Below are 5,841 nucleotides of genomic sequence, written 5' to 3' on the forward strand. Positions count from 1 at the left end.
AAATATGTTGGCCTCGCTTTTTCTTGTGCAGCGAAAAGGGAAGGTCTCTGTGGGCATTCTTGGGAGAGCCACGCTCCGTGGGCTAGAATGCGGTGCAAGGAGAAGATGAATCTCACGGAAATGGAATCGGGAACTGTAGACTCAGCTCTTCTTTCCCAGTCAGGAGAGTGTCGCCCAGTGGGGATCCAGAGGGTTCTGTGCTTTGTTTTTGCTCCTGTTGCAGGCATTTCCCATCAGTTGTCAGGCAGCTTGGAGCACTCGGGGTTGGGAGGCCAGGAGCCCCAGGGTGGTACGTCTGGAGCTGTGGTCTGAAGTTGCTAACTTGGCAGTTGCTAACTAAGTGACCAGCATTCTTAGCAGTCTTCAGTTCTGCCCGGTTTCAAAATGACATCCAAGCCCTCAACCTCCTCTTAACAGCCCAGGTCTTTCAAGATGAGGTTGAAGATTCAAGATCTCAGTGGCATTCTCAGTGACGATTTTTTTTAATCCCCAGAACCAATTGTTCACTAAACTGCTACCTCCTAAAGAGCTCTTTCATCCACCCTCCTTCTCCATTCCTGCTGCCACTGCCTGAGTTGCTCCATGATTTGATGTCCAGGTTATTGCAATAGCCTGGGAGTTGACTTCCCTCCCTCTGTTCTTAGGAACCCCATCCCCAAACCACCAAAGTGTTGTTTTTAGACAGATTTCACCATGCTACTCCCATACTTTAAAATTTTGTGGTTCTTCATTGATTAGAAATATAGTCTAAATGTCTCAACCTGAGGTTTAAGGCCCTCTGAAATTTCTCCCCATCTATATTTCTTACTTCATCTTTTACCATTGGCCCCATATTCTAGCTACAAAATATTACTTAAAAGTTCTTCTTTTCTTAATTCTTTTTTTTTCTTCCTTTTATCTCTCTCTCTTCTTCTTTTTGTTTCTTAAAACAATAGGAACAGTAACAACAAACCCCATAAACATGGGAAATAAAATGAAAGAAAAAAAATTCACAATCCAACAAGCCCAACACATAATTACCGTAGTATCATTTGATAGTAATTTATTATTTCTTTATGTACATACTAATTCTAGGTTGTAGACATTTTTATTATTCCCCTTTTGAAGACGAAGAAGCAAAGTTTCAAAGAAATCATGATAAGTTTCCTCATTTTTTTATCTTACAGATCTCACTTATGGTTTTAAGCACTGGTTAAAAGGTATGAAATTTAGTCCCTAAATGCAGAAGAGCAAGATATCTAACTTTCTTTACTTTTCTCTGACTCAATTTATTAATTTGCATTTCCAATCCCATTTTTCAAGGTATGCTGGAAACATAACTTCATTCAATTTGCCATACATACCTCTTCCCTTTTCCCTGGGTTGCGTCTGTGTTCTAGGGGACTTGCATCCGATCCTCAACGTCATCTAGCCACACTGGCATCTGCTGAGATGTACATCACTGTGATTCTTCCTTGAGTACTGTTTAATGCCAGCCACCTATGACATTCCCATTGTAACCATCCCTGTGGTCCCATCTGATTCTAGGGTTCCTTCTGTGCCATTTTTGGGTGTGAAGGAAATCATCGTTTAATTCTCACACAGTGGCAGGGCCAGGACCTCTGCAGGGCTCTCAACCATCTACCACGTCACCATCTCTTCTCTGGGGTCTTCCCTCCTCCCCTAAGCTCAGCCTGTGGAGTAAAGCAAAGGCCCCTCTCTCTGATACCCAACAGTGTCTCTGCTCTCTGCATGTCTCCTCCAACTCTCTTTTCCTAATCTTTTTCTAGTTTGAGTCCTTTCTGTTTTCCTAAGGGACTAGACGCAGGAATCTGAAAAGACTCCTTCTCTCCGCTTGATGCTTGAAGTTCTATAGTCCAGGCTCTCCAAAAGCCTGATGCTTTCTGAAAGATCAGTATGTACCCTGTGTCCTAATGCAGTTCACGAGTGGATAGATGGCATCAAATAAAAGCATTTTGGATACACAGAGAGCTGGAGAAAATAAGTAAAAAGATTCTGTTTGCTGTTTAAAAAATTTAGTTTATTGCCTGAGATGCAATATCTAGCACACTAGACCTTGAATCCAATAGTTCAAGTTCAAATTTCCATGGCACTTAATTTTATTTGTGTGTAATAGGACATAATGCAAAGTACTATCATTTCTAGAATTTTTATATAGAATGACCTCAGAAGTGGCAAGCTTGTTGGGAGGTGGCTGAGGGGACTAAGCAAATTATTTAGAAGCAGGGTTTGCATAGCAAACATAAGATTTTTCTGTCTTGAGATTGCATATTTGGGCTGATGGAGATTGGGGGTATGGGCCAGGACTAATGGCCCACCCCAGGCACCATGGGCCACAGCCACTAGTGTTAGGTACAGGCTTGGGGTATCTGACAGATCTTAATTGCTATTTGATCTTGAACAATACACTAAACTTCTCTAAATGTTAATTTTCTCATTTGAAATATCAATAACCATACCAACCTATTAAGGTTGTGGTAAGGATTAGAGAGGATGTAAAGTGCTGGCACATAGTAGGCATTCAGTAATGGGTAGCTATTATTGCCTGCAAAAGGGCCCATGAGCATAAACAGGATGATTATGGAGGAAAGATGAGGTTAAAAAAAAACCCAACACTAAGAACAAATCACTTAGCCTGTGATGATGGTCCTTTTGGGAGTTTTAAAAGCTGATCATTGCTTGATTTCATGATACTGCCCTTCCCCAGGGCCCAAAGTGTTCTATGACATGTTTATTAGTTTAAGTGATTTAGCTTCTTGAGACTTGAGATTTTGTAACACCCATTGTGCTACTGAAGGTTCTCTGGGGAGTTACAAAACCAGGATTGAGATTTCCTTTAAACTATTAACAAATAAGCAAGTAAATAAAGTATCTTCCTCTTCCTAACATAGATAGCCTCTTTCTCTTCCTAACATGAGAGATCTTCTAATAACGGCCGCTTCATACTCAGGCTGACAACAGAATGCTATTTAGCCACCTTGCCCCTTCCTTCCATCTTGCTTCCCTCCAAACCCCCAAATAATGTACCCCGCAAATCAATGGTCTTGGTGCAGAGATAGGACATTCCCACGGGCAGAGCAGAGCACGTGCTAGAAATAAGAAAGGGAGAAAAATGAGAGAGTGAAGACCAGCAACTGTAGCATTTGAGGAGAAGCTCTGAGAGAACGAGATAGGAAGGAGCCGGGAAGTTCGTGTGGGAGGTGGTGGGACATGTTCCAGGAGAGAGAGTCCCTGAGGATATAACCCAGTTCACTCTGCTGACGCCCCTAGAGCAGCCAGTTTCAGTCTCATCTTCGATACTTCTTCTCTCGAATGATCTCTCCAAAAGCATAAATGTCAGCTGAAGACGCAACTCCTGTATAAATGTCAATGACAACTCTTACCTGAGAATATTTCAACTACCCTTGGAAACCAGGATTTCTCAGGAAACCTGAGTGTTCAGCGCAGTTCTGCTATTAATGATTTGGGGGAACTCCAGGAAATTATTTTACCTCTTTTGACCTCAGTGCCTTCATTTGTATAACAAATTTTTGTACAGCACTTGCCAGCTAGGTGGTACGATAAATCCTGATGATGAAACAGAGAACAATACAGACATGGTCTTTGAGTTTATAAAGTTTATTGCATAGCAGAAGTAGACCAAAAACAAATAAACAACTAAATGAAAAAATTACAAATGATGGTGGGTCCATCGGAGGGGAGAAGAATGAGCAGTCAGTCCAAAGCAGCTTGATGGACAGAGGCCCAGAGCCTGGCAAGTTAGATGAGCAGGAGGGTGGAAAGCAGAGGGAGTCCTGGGGAGAGTAGAGGCAGGTGAGGCCGGAGAGGCTGCCCCGTGGAGCCGAGTGGCAGGGACATGTAGGCCTGGGGAGCCAGGCCATGGGTTTCATTTGAGGAGCAGTGGGAAGCCCCTGGAGGATTTTAAGCAGAGACAAGATGATCCATGTGTAGTTTACGCATATCTCTATGTTCCTGCCAGTTTGAAAATTCTACTATTCTGACTATCCCCTCTAAGTACTTATGGCCCAAGGAGTCTCATTAATGTAAGAGAAAATGTGCCAACCTAAAGAATAGTCCTTGGGTTAGAAAATTCCTTTCTAGGTATCTGCTGATCGCTCCTTCCATCTCTCTTCCATTTGCCTGGAATGTTTACCCCCCTACCATGTGTAGCAAATCCCCACATCTGATATGTCTTGGCCTCTCCCTGCAAGTCCCACGTCAGGGTATATCACCTGTACCTCACTGACTTTTGATGAACTACGTTCCAACTTGCCTTCAATTCCCTATAAACCTCAAGTGTCACCTGACTGAAGCCTCTAGCCTTAGAATTCTAAACCACAATAATTCTTCCCTGTGAAATCGTTTACTTTCCCATACAATTTGCTTGAGAACTGTTTGATAAGCTCCTTGTCAAGGAAGAGAGGAGGACTCCAACATTTTTGTTGTGTCCTGCGTCTCCCACAAAGATAAACTTGTTCTTTCCCAATTATGGCCCCCAAAGACATCCCAAACCCTTTAGGCTTAAGTGTTTTAGGATATCCAGTGAGAAGTCAGCAAACACCACATGGCGGGAACCATAACCACAATGTCCGCTTTTAAGCAATTTAACTCATGAGATCTGAGCAAAGAACTGGTCTTCCAAGACTCCATTTCTCACAGAAGTACATGTAATTTCTTCCTCATGGCTCAATTTAGTTTGGCAATATTTTGCAGCTCTTGCGTCGTTTTTTGTGTTTTACAGCTTGACATGAGAAAAAGGAGAAGGGACAGCTCTAATACCTGTGGATTTTGTATGATTCTTGGTGCCCAAAGCCGACCTTTTCCAGCAGCTGGTAAACAGCTTTAAGATTCAGATCCTCTTCTTTTTGCTCTCATTTGCCTGGAGAGCTATAAATGTCACTCTTGTAACTTCCTCACAAACAAAGCCCATTGGTAAGTCAGTAAAAGCAGGCGGGTTGTACGCTCATGATGAGCATGTTAAGACGCTTCATTATGTCTTTTCCTGGTGGCAGTGCAAGGACACAGTGTGGAAAAGAGCCTGCACAGCTCACAGATGAACTGCATTTTTCAAGCTTAGCTGAAAGATATACTTAGCATTTAACTGAAATATGCAAGTCAGATGAAAGAGCTATTTTCATCAGTTTTCCTAAAGTTTAAACAATTTGCAATAGTAAGATTGGACGGTTAGGTCAGGAATGAGGGCAATTACAATGCATAGGTTGCCTTCTAAGATGATTGTACTTATTGAATCAGAGTTAAAAAGCAAAACCTCTTTCCTTGCCGTTTACATTTATTCTCATCTTTTCTAAAAATTCCCACTCTACCTTTTCCCGTAGGATTATGTCTAAGTTGAGGTTATTTTAAAATTTCAATGTCTTCAGAATTATCAGGGTTTTTTTTCTCTAGAATGTTAAGTCCCCCTGGCAAAGTCTTACAATCTGTTTTCCTTGAACCTCTAAGAACCTTGTTAACTATGTGATACGGAGTAAACCAAACATTTGTGTAGTGTCTGTCTGCCCAGGAGATAAAGCTGTTCTTGCAATTACAGTCCTGGAAAACATCAATAACCCCCTTTGCTTTAGGCGTTTTAGGAGAGTTGTCTCATAAAAAAAATCAGAAAAGAAAGAAAGAAAAAGAAAAGACAGTTTTACAAACTCTTTCGATGTATAGAGGATCTCAATCTCTTGCAGTAAGATGATGAGTATAATTCCCGGGCAAATAAGCACATTGAAGAGAAGATTGATATACAAATGGACATGTTGACCATTTTTATTCTTCAGCAGTAACATAACGAGGAAAGTTTTTCAATATAAATTATTTTTGACTGGGCTTTTAAAACGA

The sequence above is a fragment of the Equus asinus genome, chromosome 5 (assembly GCF_041296235.1).
Source record: "Equus asinus isolate D_3611 breed Donkey chromosome 5, EquAss-T2T_v2, whole genome shotgun sequence".
Taxonomy (NCBI): domain Eukaryota; kingdom Metazoa; phylum Chordata; class Mammalia; order Perissodactyla; family Equidae; genus Equus; species Equus asinus.